The following is a 13,595-nucleotide window of genomic DNA, read 5'->3' as shown; positions in this document are numbered from 1 at the left end:
ATTCAAAGGATCATCCTCCGCCATTTCCACCAACTCCAGCATGATGCCACCACCAAACACATCATCCCTTGACCCCCCCGCCCCCCCCACCCGGCGGCATTCCGTAGGGATCGTTCCCTCCGTGACACCCTGGTCCACTCCTCCATCACCCCCTACACCTCAACCCCCTCCCACGGCACCTTCCAATGCAACCGCAGAAGATGCAACACCTGCCCCTTCACTTCCTCCCTCCTCACCGTCCAAGGGCCCAAACACTCATTTCAGGTGAAGTAGCATTTCACTTGCACTTCCCTTAACTTAGTCTACTGCATTCGTTGCTCCCAATGCAGTTTCCTCTACATTCAAGAGACCAAATGCCGACTGGGTGACCGGTTTGCAGAACACCTTTGGTTTGTCCGCAAGCATTACTTAGACCTCCCTGTCACTTGCTATTTCAACACTCCACCCTGCTCTCATGCCCACATGTCTGTCCTTGGCTTGCTGCATTGTTCCAGTGAAGCTCAATGCAAACTGGAGGAACAGCACCTCATCTTCCGACTAGGCACTTTACAGCCTTCCGGACTGAATATTGAGTTAAACAACTTTAGATCTTGAACTCTCTCCTCCATCCCCACCCCCTTTCCGATTTTCCCCCTCCTTTTTGTTTTTTTCCAATAAGTTATATAGATTTTTCTTTTCCCACCTACTTCCATTATTTTTAAATGGATTTCCATCCATTGTTTTATCTCTACCTTTTAGCCTTTATTGATTCCTTCACCCCACCCCACCCCCACTAGGGCTATCAGTACCTTGCTTTGTCCTGCTTTCTGCCCTTAATTAGCACATTCCTTCAGATAATATCACCACCTTCAACACCTCTTTGTCCTTTTGTCTGTGACATATTTTGGTTATCTCCACCTATCACTGGCCCTCTACCTAGCTCTTCTTGTCCCAAGACCCCCCCCCCCCCCCAAACCAGCTTATATTTCACCCCTTCTCTATTTTTAATTAGTTCTGTTGAAGAGTCATGCGGACTCGAAACATCAACTGTGCTCCTCTCCACCGATGCTGCCAGACCTGCTGAATTTTTCCAGGTATTTTTGTTTTTGTTTTTGATTTCCAGCATCCGCAGTTCTTTGCTTTTATCAGGAAGGATGTGCTGGCTCTGGAGAAGGTCCAGAGGAGGTTCATGAGAATGATCCCAGGAATGAAAGGCTTAATATATGAGGAACGTTTGAGGACTTTGGGTCTATACTCGATGGAGTTCAGAAGGATGAGAGGGGATCTGATTGAAACTTACAGAATACTGAAAGGCCTGGAGAGAGTGGACGTGGAGAAGATGTTTCCATTAGTAGGAGAGACTAGGACCTGAGGGTACAGCCACAGAGTAAAGGGAAGACCTTTTAGAACAGAGATGAGGAAAAATTTCTTTAGCCAGAGAGTGGTGAATCTATGGAATTCATTGCCACAGAAGGCTGTGGAGGCCAGGTCATTGAGTGTATTTAAGACCGAGATAGATAGGTTCTTGATTGGTAAGGGGATCAAAGATTACGGGGAAAAGGCGGGAGAATGGTATTGAGAAACTTATCAGCCATGATTGAATGACGGAGCAGGCTCAATGGGCCGAACGGCCTGATTTCTGCTGCTACGGCTTATGGTCTAACCCGAGGGCCCCGTCTGCCCTCAGGTGATGTACAAGACTGAATGGTCATAATTGGAAGGAGAGCAGGAGTGGGAGTAGTTCACCCGCCCCCCACCTTTCCAGTGTCCTGGGGCCTGATATTTATCCCTCAAACAATATTGGAAAAAATAGATGATTTGGTCATCATCACATTGCTGTCTGGGGGATCTTGCTATGCACAAATTGGGTTCTACTTTTCCTGCAGTGACAACACTTCAGAAAGAGCTTCAGTGGTAGTGAAACACATTGAGATGCCCTGAGGTGGTGAAAGGCGCTACTTAAATGCAGGTTTCTTTTCAAACTCACACGCTCCTATCCTCACAGGCAGATTGTCCAGCAGGAGCAGGAGCCAGCTGACTGGGGGGCAGGAACTCCCACTGTGGACCGAGGCTGCTTCCCTTCAGAGGCCACTGAATCCATTTAAGGAGGGAGCCTTGACTTGCTGGTCTGAGAATCCAGTCCTTTTCTCCCTGTGTAAAGCTGGCTGAGAATAGACATCGGGGCTGCTCAATGTACTGAAAGTATCTCTACCACTGAAGATGGGCAGAGGTAACGTTTACTTCCCTGTTATTCTGTTTGTAAACAATTTATCTCCCAAACAAATGAATGGATTTTTATAAAACTCAGTACAGCAACAGGAAATGGCTCATGGAAAAACTGATTTGTTTTTAGCAATGATCTGAATCCTGGAATTTTTGAAGGGATCTGTTCCCATTGGGAGATTGACTTTTTTCTTTTAGATTTTTGGAGTTTGCTTTATTTTGAATGTTGATTGTTTTTGAATGTTGTGGGTTGTCTCCGCTGCTGGGGTGGAATGTGTCACAGTTGTCAAAATGTGAGCAGAGTTTTCAGATCAGGTTGTTGGATCTGGAGATTGGTTCTGTTAATAAATGTGTTTATTTTTTCTGCTTTGCAGATACACAGCATGCTTTCATCCCTGTTTGTCTGTCTGTAATACATCTCAAAAACTAATGGGTGGATTTGGATATGGTAAGGCCCAAGGAAGAAATGATGACATTTGGTGAAGATGCTGACCAGATCCAGATCCTGGATGCTTTTGTAATTGTTCACAGAGCCCAGTCCCCTAAAGGCAAAAGGAATTTGTCCAGGCATTTCACCTTTTCAATTAAACAAAAGCTTGGGGGACAATTGTTCCCTCGTGCATTCCCCATGGTAACCCCTCTACCAATCAGAGTCCATGTGCCAACCAATCAACACCCTGTTTCTCAGTCAGTGTAAGTTGCTGTTCCCTCTGACATTTGTATTCTTGGCTCTGGCCTGATGAGTGCAAGACAGAAAACTTCAACAACATGTCTCTTTTTTGTGTGTTTTAAAAGTATTTGTTAGCCTTGGGAGATTGTATGAAATAATGATTTGTTTCCTCACCCTCAATTTATTATAAACAATGATAACAAACTGTCATCAAAAAGGTCACATACATTTGCACTAGCAAATTTTTAATTTTGGTGGGAAATGTTCTCAATCTGGATCATTGTTCAGATCCAAAGATCAATTCCATACATATGGTTAAAAATTCTGTTTAAAAACTCACACAAACAATCGTTTCTGCTCACTGCACAATGATAAAGCAATGTACAGCCATCAGCTAATCCCACACTCCCAAGGAAGTCTATAGTCTGGTGTCAGCTGATGGTGGAATCACAAACATGCTGATGTCATCTTATGACATCATCACAATAGAATGTTATGACATCAGCAGATTGCGCAATCCCAGTGGAATGTGATGATGTCAGCTTGATCTTAGACATAAGTGATGGGAAATGTACAGAACTGGACCAGTTTTCTTCAATAGAGAAACTCTGCTGCCCGTCTCCCAACTCACACTCTGTCCTGTTCACCTATCACCCCCTGTGCTCACTGACCGACATTGGCTCCCACTCAAGCAATGCCTCAATTTTAAAATTCTCCTCCTTGGGCCCAATTTTACCTCTGTGAAAGTGAATGGGATTTTGATTGAGCTAAATTCAAATCCCTCCACAGCCTCCCTTTTTTCAAATCACCACGTGATCTCACACACACTCCCCATCTCTGTAATCTCCATCCCTACAACCCTCCGAGATATCTGTGCTCCACTAATTCTGGCCTCTTCAGTATCCACAGTTTCAACTGCACAACCACTGGGGGCGTGTCTTCACCTGCCTGGGCCCCACGCTCTGGAATTCCCTCCCTAAACCTCTCTGCCCCTTGATCTTTTTTGCTCTTTTAGGACACTCCTTAAAATTTACCTCTTTACCAAGCTACTATTGATCTGAGCTAATATCTCTAAGTGCCTCGGTGTCAGATTTGGTTTGATACTCGCTCCTGTGAAGCTCCCTGGGATGTTTAAAAGTGCTATATAACAGGTTGTTTCTGTTGTGGTGTTTGAATTATTTTTAGGGGACACCGCTATTGTTAAGCAGTCAATCATTTTCTTGCTGCGTCCAGAGAGAGCTACAGGAAGGCTGTTGACAATAATCGGCCATGCAAGGCTTTGTTCCATGCTTAAATATAGAGGAGTGGAGTCATTGTTATATCGGTCACTCAGAGCTGAACAGAATCCAGTCTCTTTAAATACACAAACAGGGAAGTGGCTGAGATGAAATCTGTCCCTTTTAACCTGCACAAAAGCAGCAGCCTCAGGTTCACAGGCTGCAGAAGGAGTCCATTCAGCCCGTCGTGCCCCTGCCATCTCTTTGAAGGGACTCTCTGATTCATCCAACTGCTCTGCTTTTTCCCCACAGCCCTGCAAATTCTCCCTTTTCCAGTATTTACCCTTTGGAAAGATACGATTGAATCTGCTTTCAGGATGATCAGAACAACTCGCTGTGTCAAAAAATAAAATCTCATCTCCCCTCTGGCTCCTTTGCAAATTACCTTAGAGGGACTTACTTTCTGTTAAAGGGCCTGCCAAACCCTCTCACCCACTTTCCCTAAAGTGCAGAAATCTAATCCTGAAAAGTCCAGAAAAATCAAACATTTATACTAAGTTGATTAATAGAATATGGTTAAAAGAAAACAGAAAAGTACTTGAGGATCAAAGACAATCAGAGTAAAAGGATGTGCACAATGTTCTCAACCCAAATGGTTTCTCTTTAATTCATCTGTCCCCTGTTTCCTGCCCTCTTTGTGGAACACCTCCGCTCAGTCCACAAGCATGACCCTGACCTTCCAGTTGCTGTCATTATAATTCACCACCTTGCTCTCATGCTCACATTTCTGTCCTTGGCCTGCTGCAATGTTCCCGAGAAGCCCAACACAAGCTGGACGAACAGCACCTCATCCTCTGATGAGGCACTTTACAGCCTTCTAGACTCAGCATTGAGTTCAACAACTTCAGCCCATCAACTCTGTTCTCTGTTTTGATCTTTTTTTGCTAAGTGCCAGTCTGCATCTTGTTTTCATGTTTTTGCTTTCAGACAGAGCTGTCCTTTATTCTGCCATTAACACTTACTCTGGGCCAATGCTTTGTTTCTTTACTACAACCATTACCTCTCCCTTTGTCTTTTGTTCCATGAGATTTTTCCTATTTAATCTCGCCTGCCCTCTAACCAATTCCTGACTTCCCTTTTGTTCTACTGGAACCTCTCCCTTTCTCAACAGCATCAAACCCATCACATTTCTCCCTCTCTGAAATTCTGGAGAAGAGTCAGACTGGACTCGAAATGTTAACTCTGTTTCTCTCACCAAAGATGCTGCCAGACCTGCTGAGTTTTTGCAGCACTTTCTGTATTTATTTTAGATCTACCTGTAGTGGTAGGAATAATCACCATTTACTATCCAGGATAAAATAAATGTCCATCATCAGCTTTTGTGGATCATTTCAGTGGAAATGTGCACTCCCAGGCTCAAAGAGCATCAGCCCACTGGAAGCAAAGTCGTGAGACCAGCCAGACCAGCAGAAAGAAACCCTCCCACCCTCCCACTTCACCAACTGTCAGAATGAACATGGTTCAATCCTGGATGTGATTAACAGCAGCAATAACAGCAGAATCCAACTCCTGCCATCACTTGTGAACTCGCTGGTGTCTCCACAGGTTGGATAAATGAGTGAATCCCTTCCCACACACACAGCAGATGAACGGCCTCTCTCCAGTGTGAACTCGCAGGTGTCTCTGCATGTGGGATAACATAGTGAATCCTTTCCCACACTCGGAGCAGATGAAAGGCCTCTCCCCAGTGTGAACTCGCTGATGTCTCAGCAGGTGGGTTGAATGACTGAATCCCTTCCCACAATCGAGGCAGGTGAACAGTCTCTTCCCAGTGTGACTGCGTCAATGAATCTCCAGCTCAGATGGGGATTTGAATCCCTTCCCACAGTCCCCACATTTCCATGGTTTCTCCATGGTGTGCGTGTCCTTGTGTCTCTCCAGGTCTGATGATCAGTTGAAGCCTCATCCTCACACAGAACATCTATAATGTCTCTCCTCACTGTGAATGGAGTGATGTTTTTTCAGTCTGTGTAACTGGTGAAAGCTCTTTCCACAGTCAGTGCACTGGAATCACTCTCACTTGGGCATGTGGGTCTCAGTGCTTTTCTGGTCAAAATGTTGTTTAAAATTTTCTTGAAGCAGACAGAACAGACAAACTTTTCTCCTTCTAGATTCAAAGACCAATGATATTCAGGTCGCGATGAATCGAGTGACTCTGTCAGATCTTGATTTGTTTTAAGATTTCTGTTTGCAAATCCTCCCCTTCTAATATTCTGTAAAAGGAGTTTACAGAAGTCATCACTGTCAGTACAGGATAGAAATTCAGAACAGACAATTCTAGTTTCTAAGGAACATTCTTTCCTCTCTCGTTCCCCAAAAACTGTAAAGCTCCGTCCCCAAAACATTCTCCCTCCATTCTCACCCTGCTGTATCTAATATATACCCAACAGTACTGCACTAAAAATGTGTAATATACAGTGTTAGGGTCGGAAGCAGTGAACTGTCAAGTGTGTTTCAGTTGGTAATTGCAGGTTAATTGACAAATACTTCACTGGGTGTATCTAAAGGGGAAACAGGTGAGACAATGTGTGTGTAGAATTATGTGTGTGCTAGAATAAAACTCTGCTTGAAGGAATAAAGACCTGGTTTCTGTCTTTATTATCAAGCAGCCATTGGAGCTTAACATACAGTACTCCATTACATGATTAGGGACAGATGGGTCTGTTAGGGAGAACTTTATTTCGACAGTGAGTGCTGATGACCTGGATCTCGCTGTCTATGAAGATGGTTCTGAGCATAAACGATCAATAGTTTCAAAATGAAATTGGATGGACAGACGAAGGAAATAATCTTGCAGGGGAACAGGCATATAGAGGGGGAATGGGACTGAGTGAATTGCTCTGCAGAGAGTCAGCATGGACTCAAGTTGCAGAATGGACTCCTGCTGTGCTGTAATGGTTCTATGACCTGATATACATCACGTAGCTACAGCACTGTAGGAACTAGGACTAGGAACGATAATACATAAACTTTATTACAGAATCATAATTAATGTATCTAAAATGTCCCCTATCACAACATTAGACATATCTATGTTCTATATTATTATATTGTCCAGGGAGCAGAACTCTTATAAAATAAAATAAGGAACACATCAGCCATGGGGCTGGAGGCATGGCTGGGGGGTGCGGTGCTGATGACCAAGACAGCAGTTAGGGAGGGTTGTGGATTTCAACATGAGATGGGCTGGAGAGAAGGGGTCTTGAGACAATAATAGTGGGAGGGCGGGGGATAAAATTAACTAAAACTTACAACTTATTTTGTTCAGTCAGAAAATCATCATCTCTCTGCTGGCCGACTCACTCACTTGCCGTCTCACTCAAACTTACCCTGGAGACTCCCAGGATCAGTTTCCCACAGGCTGTCCTAGAAATACGGGGCAAAAGGCAAAATAAGGAGCAATCCCTCAAAATACAGGACAGTTAATTACCCTGAAATTGTCCCTTTAAATGTCAACCATCTCCTGGGGAAACCACCCCTTTAATTGTGAAATACATAAGATAGCTACATATATATATATATATATATATATATAGAGCAAGACTAGAAATAATAATAAATAAACTTTATTACAGAACCATAAATAATAGATCCACTATGTACCATATAACAACACCAGACACATCTCTGTCCTAATAATAATATAAAAGCAAAAAACTGCGGATGCTGGAAATCCAAAACAAAAACAGAAACAGAAATACCTGGAAAAACTCAGCAGGTCTGACAGCATCGGTGGAGGAGAAAAGAGTTGACGTTTCGAGCCCTCATGACCCTTCAACAAAACTGTCCTATATTAATTTACTGTCCCCTTAAATGTCAGCCATCTCCTGCCGAAACCACCCCTTTAATTGTTAACATTAGGAAAGAGACCATCCTTTTAGCCAGACAAATAAATGTGTCAAAAACAAAAGCAGAAATACTTGGAAAACCTCAGCAGGTCTGGCAGCATCGGCGAAGAAGAACAAAGTTGACGTTTCGAGTCCTCATGACCCTTCAACTTTGTTCTTCTTCGCCGATGCTGCCAGACCTGCTGAGTTTTTCCAGGTATTTCTGTTTTTGTTTTGGATTTCCAGCATCCGCAGTTTTTTGTTTTTAATAAATGTGTCAAACTGAGGGAGCAAAGGATGTCAATGTCTTTAAGAGAGAGAAAGAGACCTGGGCCAACCTTTCCAGAGTCTGCACCCTCCCTGGATTCACTTCCTTTCCCTTCAGTTACTGCAAGTCAACAATTTACCCCCAGAATGAGAAAAGAAATGGAAAGGGGGAGAAAAGAAAGTGTTTTACTCACAGATGTTGGACACAGGAGGACGTTTTATTCTGTGTGAAGCTAAATCTTCATTCAGACAAAACCCGCGCTCTGATTGGCTGGACGGCAAGAGACGTTCCGGTCCTCCAACTCTTCCCATTGGTCAATCTCCAGCATGAGGTCAATGGAGCAGCGGAAGCCATCGTGGGCCCGGGAGACCCTTTGACCCTCGTGACGGCTGAGGGATTGGTCAATGGGAGGGGGGGGTTGTGAAATCCACTCTCTGCACATGCGCAGTTTTCCCTCCCCCTCGGACATGCGCTGTTTCTCCTCTCCCTCGGACATGCGCAGTCCCGGGCCGTCAGCCCGCGCGGCAGACAGAGCGGTTTCCCCAGCGCGGGGGAATGTGGGAGCTGCCGCCGCCATTACTCATCCGGTGCCCAGTCGCGAAACTCCTAGGACTGGGATGGAAAGTGGGGGTGGGGACAGAGTGACCTCGCCCTGACACAAAGTACATGGGGGTAGTCACTGGATTTGATTGTGACGTCCCCTTAGCAGTTTGTTAGCTTCAGGTGTAAAGATTTAGACACCTGGATGACATATTGGAGAGGGCTACAGGTGAGTGTGAAACTGAGCCCGAAAGTCAGCACCTTCAGGGGAGGAGTGTTGGGGGGAAAGCAGGAGGAAGAAAGGAGCATCAATTAGGGTTACAATGGACAGAGAGGAATGGAGTGTGAGGGGGGGGCAGAGATTTATAGTTAGAGAAGGAGAAGGATTCTTCTGTTATTGCTGCTGTTATTCAGATCCAGGAGCAAACCATATTCATCCTGACCGTTGGGGTTTACTGCTGCTCATGTTATTGACCCCTGTAACTGAGCTGAAGTTTAATATTCTGGATGTATGAATTAATCAGCTTTGGATTGGACACTCTGTGTCAAGGGTCATGAGGACTCGAAACGTCAACTCTTTTCTTCTCCGCCGATGCTGCCAGACCTGCTGAGTTTTTCCAGGTAATTCTGTTTTTGTTTTTACTCTGTGTCATGTCCTTGATTTAGGATAAGTTGGTATTGCTGATTTGCTGGGTGAGCAGTGTCTCTTTAAGAACTGCTGTTTGTGATCTCTCCTCATTCATTCAGAGATTCTCAGCTGAAATTACTTTACAATAAAACAGTTCACTTTCAGCATCACATCATAAGGTTAGGTTAAGGTTACTTTTAAGTTTAGGGTTAGGGTTAGGATTATAGCTAGGTTTAAGGTTTGGGTTAGGTTTAAGGTGAGGGTTCGGTTTAGGCTTATGGTTAGTGTTGGGTTTAGGGCTATGATTAGTTTTAGGGTTAGTGTTAGGTTTCGGCTTATGTTTAGGGCTATGGTTAGGTTTAGGGTTAGGGTTATGGTTAGTTTTAGATTTAGATTTAGTATTAGCTTTAGGGTGAGAGTTGGGTTTAAGATTAGGGTTAGGGTTAGGTTTAGGGTTATGGTTAAGTTTATGGCTATGGTTAAGTGCATGGATAGGTTTAGGGTTATGGTTAAGTTTAGGGTTCTGGATAGGTTTAGAGTTATGGTTAGGTTGAGTGTTAGGTTTAGGGCTATGGTTAGGTTTAGGGCTATGGTTACATTGAGGGTTAGGGTTAGAGTCATGGTTAGGCTTTGGGTTATGGTTAGGTTTAGGGTTAGTGTTAGCTTTATGGTTAGGTTGAGGGTTAGGGTTAGATTTAAGGATATGGTTAGGTTTAGGTTTATGGTTAGGTTTATGGTTAAGTTAGGGTTAGGTTTAAGTTTATGGTTCCGGTTAAGCTTAGGGCTATGGTTAGGTTGAGAACCATGGTTAGGTTTAGGGTTAGGTTCAGGATTCGTTTTAGTGTTATGGTTAGGGTTAGGTTTAAGGTTAGTTTTAGGGTTAGGGTTTGGATTGTGGTTAGGTTTATGATTAGATTTAGGGTTATAGTTAGGTTTAGGTTAAGGTTAGGGTTAGGATTTTGTTTAGGGTTATGGTTAGGTTTAGGGTTATGCTTAGGGTTAGAGCTATGGTTAGGTTTAGGGCTATGGCTAGGTTTAGGGTTAGGTTTAGGCTTATGGTTACGGTTAGGGTTATGGTTAGGTTTAGGGTTGGGTTCAGGATTAGTGTTGGGATTATGGTTTGTTTTAGAGTTTGGTTTAGGGTTAAGCTTAGTTTTAGAGTTAGGGTTACAGTTAGGTTTAGGGTTATCATTATGGTTAGTATTAGGTTTAGGGTTATGATTAGTTTTAGGGATAGTGTTAGCTTTCGGTTTATGTTTAAGGCTATGGTTAGGTTTCGGGTTAGGGTTAGGTTTAAAGTTATGGTTAGGTTTAGGTTTATGGTTAGATTTAAAGTTAGGTTTAGGCTTAGGTGTTGGGTTAGGTTTAGACTTCTGGGTAGGGTTATTGTTAGGTTTAGGGTTAGGTTTAGGGTTATGGTTAGGTTTATGGTTAGGTTTAGCGTTGGTTTTAGTGTTATGGTTAAGGCTAGAGTTGGGTTTAAGGTTATGGTTAGGGTTAAGGCTAGATTTAGGGTTAGATTTAGGGTTATGGTTAGGGTTATAGTTAGGTTTAGGGCTAGTGTTGGGATTATGGTTAGGTTTAGGGTTTGGTTTAGGGTTAGGGTTATGTTTACGGTTAGGTTTAGGGTTATGGATAGGTTTAGGGTTAGGGCTTTGGTTAGGCTTAGGATTAGGTTTAGGATTATGGTTATGGTCAGGTTTAAGGTTAGGTTTAGTTTTTGGCTTAGGTTAGTGTTAGGGTTAAGGCTATGGTTAGGCTTAGGGCTATGGTTAGATTTAGGTTTAGTTTCAGTGTTATGGTTAGGATTAGTGTTATGGTTAGGTTTAGAGTTAGGATTCGGTTTAGGTTTTGGGTCAGGTTTAGGGTTAGGGTTAGAGTTAGGATTATGCTTAGGTTAGGCTTATGATTAGGGTTCGTGTTAGGTTTAGGGTTAGGGTTACAGTCAGGTTTAGGATTAGGTTTAGGTTCAGGGTTAGGTTAGATTAAGGGTTAGGGTTAAGGCTATGGTTAGGTTTAGGGCTATGGTTAGGTTTAGGGCTAGGTTTAGGTTTAGCTTTAGTATTATGGTTAGTGTTCAGGTTAGTGTTAATGTTAGGGGTATGGTTAGGGTTATGGTTAGGGTTAGGTTTAGAGTTAGGGTTAAGTTTAGTGTTAGCGTTAGTGTTAGATTTAGGGCTATGGTTAGGGTTAGGGCTAGGTTTTAGTTTAATTTTTGTGTTATGGGTAGGGTTAGCTTTAGGTTTAGGTTAGGGTTATGTTTACGGTTTTGATTAGTGTTAGGTTTAGAGTTAGAGTTAGCCTTAGGGTTAGGTTCAGGGTTAGGTTAGGGTTATGACTAAGTTTAGAATAATGGTTAGGGTTAGGGGTTAGGGTTAGGGTTAGGGCTATGGTTGGGTTTAGGGCTATGGTTATATTTAGGGCTAGGGTTACATTTAGTTTTAATTTTATGCTTAGGGTTCATGTTTGGGTTTGGTTTAGGACTATGGTTAGGGTTAGGGCTAGGTTTAAGTTTAGTTTTAGTGTTATGGTTAGGGTTAGCTTTAGGTTTAGGTTAGGGTTATGTTCACGGTTTTGATTAGTGTTAGTTTTAGATTTAGAGTTAGCCTTAGGGTTAGGTTCAGGGTTAGGTTAGGGTTATGACTAGGTTTAGAATAATGGTTAGGGTTAGGGCTTAGGGTTAGCGTTAGGGCTATGGTTGGGTTTAGGGCTATGGTTATATTTAGGGCTAGGGTTACATTTAGTTTTAATTTTATGCTTAGGGTTCATGTTTGGGTTTGGTTTAGGGCTATGGTTAGGTTTAGGGCTAGGCTTAGGTTTAGCTTTAGTATTACGTTTAGTGTTCAGGTTAGTGTTAATGTTAGGGGTATGTTTAGGGCTATGGTTAGGGTTAGGGCTAGGTTTAAGTTTAATTTTTGTGTTATGGGTAGGGTTAGCTTTAGGTTTAGGTTAGGGTTATGTTTACGGTTTTGATTAGTGTTAGGTTTAGAGTTAGAGTTAGCCTTAGGGTTAGGTTCAGGGTTAGGTTAGGGTTATGACTAGGTTTAGAATAATGGTTAGGGTTAGGGGTTAGGGTTAGCGTTAGGGCTACGGTTGGGTTTAGGGCTATGGTTACATTTAGGGCTAGGGTTACATTTAGTTTTAATTTTATGCTTAGGGTTCATGTTTGGGTTTGGTTTAGGGCTATGTTTAGGGTTAGGGCTAGGTTTAAATTTAGTTTTAGTGTTATGGTTAGGGTTAGGGTTAGGTTAGGGTCTTGTTTGTGGTTTTGGTTAGGTTTAGGGTTAGATTTGGGGTTATGGTTAGGTTTAGGATTAGGTTTAGAGTTAGAGTTAGCCTTAAGGTTAGGTTAGGGTTATGGCTGGGTTTAGAATAATGCTTAGGGTTAAGGTTAGGGTTAGCTTTAAGGTTAGGTTAGGTTTAGAGTTAGGTTTAAGGTTCAGTTAGGGTTAGGGTTAGGCTTAGAGTTATAGTTAGTTATGTCGTTAGATTTAGGGTTATGGTTAGGTTTCGGTTACAGTTAGGTGTAGGGTTAGCAGGGTTAGGTTAGGGTTAGGGTTAGGTTTAGAGTTAGGATTCGGTTTAGGGTCAGCTTTTTGGTTCGGGTTAGGATTATGCCTAGCTTTAGGGTTACGGTTAGGGTTAGTGTTAGGTTTAGGTTTAGGGTTAGAATTAGGGCTATGGTTAGGGTTAGGGTTAGGGTTAGGGTTAGGATTAGGGTTAGTGTCATTGTTAGGGTTAAGATTAGGGTTTTGGTTTATGTTAGGTTTAGGTTTAGGTTTACGGTTGGGAATAGGGTTAGGTTTAGGGTTAGGGTTAGGACTACGGTTATGTTTAGGGCTAGGTTTAGGTTTAGTTTTAATTTTATGCTTAGGGTTCGTCTTCGGGTTTGATTTAGGGCTATGGTTAGGGTTAGGGTTAGTGTTATGATTAGGTTTAGAGTTAAGATTCGGTTTGAGTTTCGGGTCCGGTTTAGGGTTAGGGTTAGGGTTATGGCTAGGTTTGGAATAATGGTTAGGGTTAGTGGTTAGGGTTAGGGCTATGGTTGAGTTTAGGGCTTTGGTTATGTTTAGGGAAAGGTTTAGGTTTAGTTTTAATTTTACGGTTAGGGGTCATGTTCGGGTTTGGTTTAGGGCTATGATTAGGGTTAGGGCTAGGTTTAAGTTTAGTTTTAGTGTTATGG

The sequence above is a fragment of the Carcharodon carcharias genome, assembly GCF_017639515.1.
Source record: "Carcharodon carcharias isolate sCarCar2 chromosome 27 unlocalized genomic scaffold, sCarCar2.pri SUPER_27_unloc_1, whole genome shotgun sequence".
Lineage (NCBI taxonomy): Eukaryota > Metazoa > Chordata > Chondrichthyes > Lamniformes > Lamnidae > Carcharodon > Carcharodon carcharias.
Note: the sequence above shows the minus strand (reverse complement) of the source record.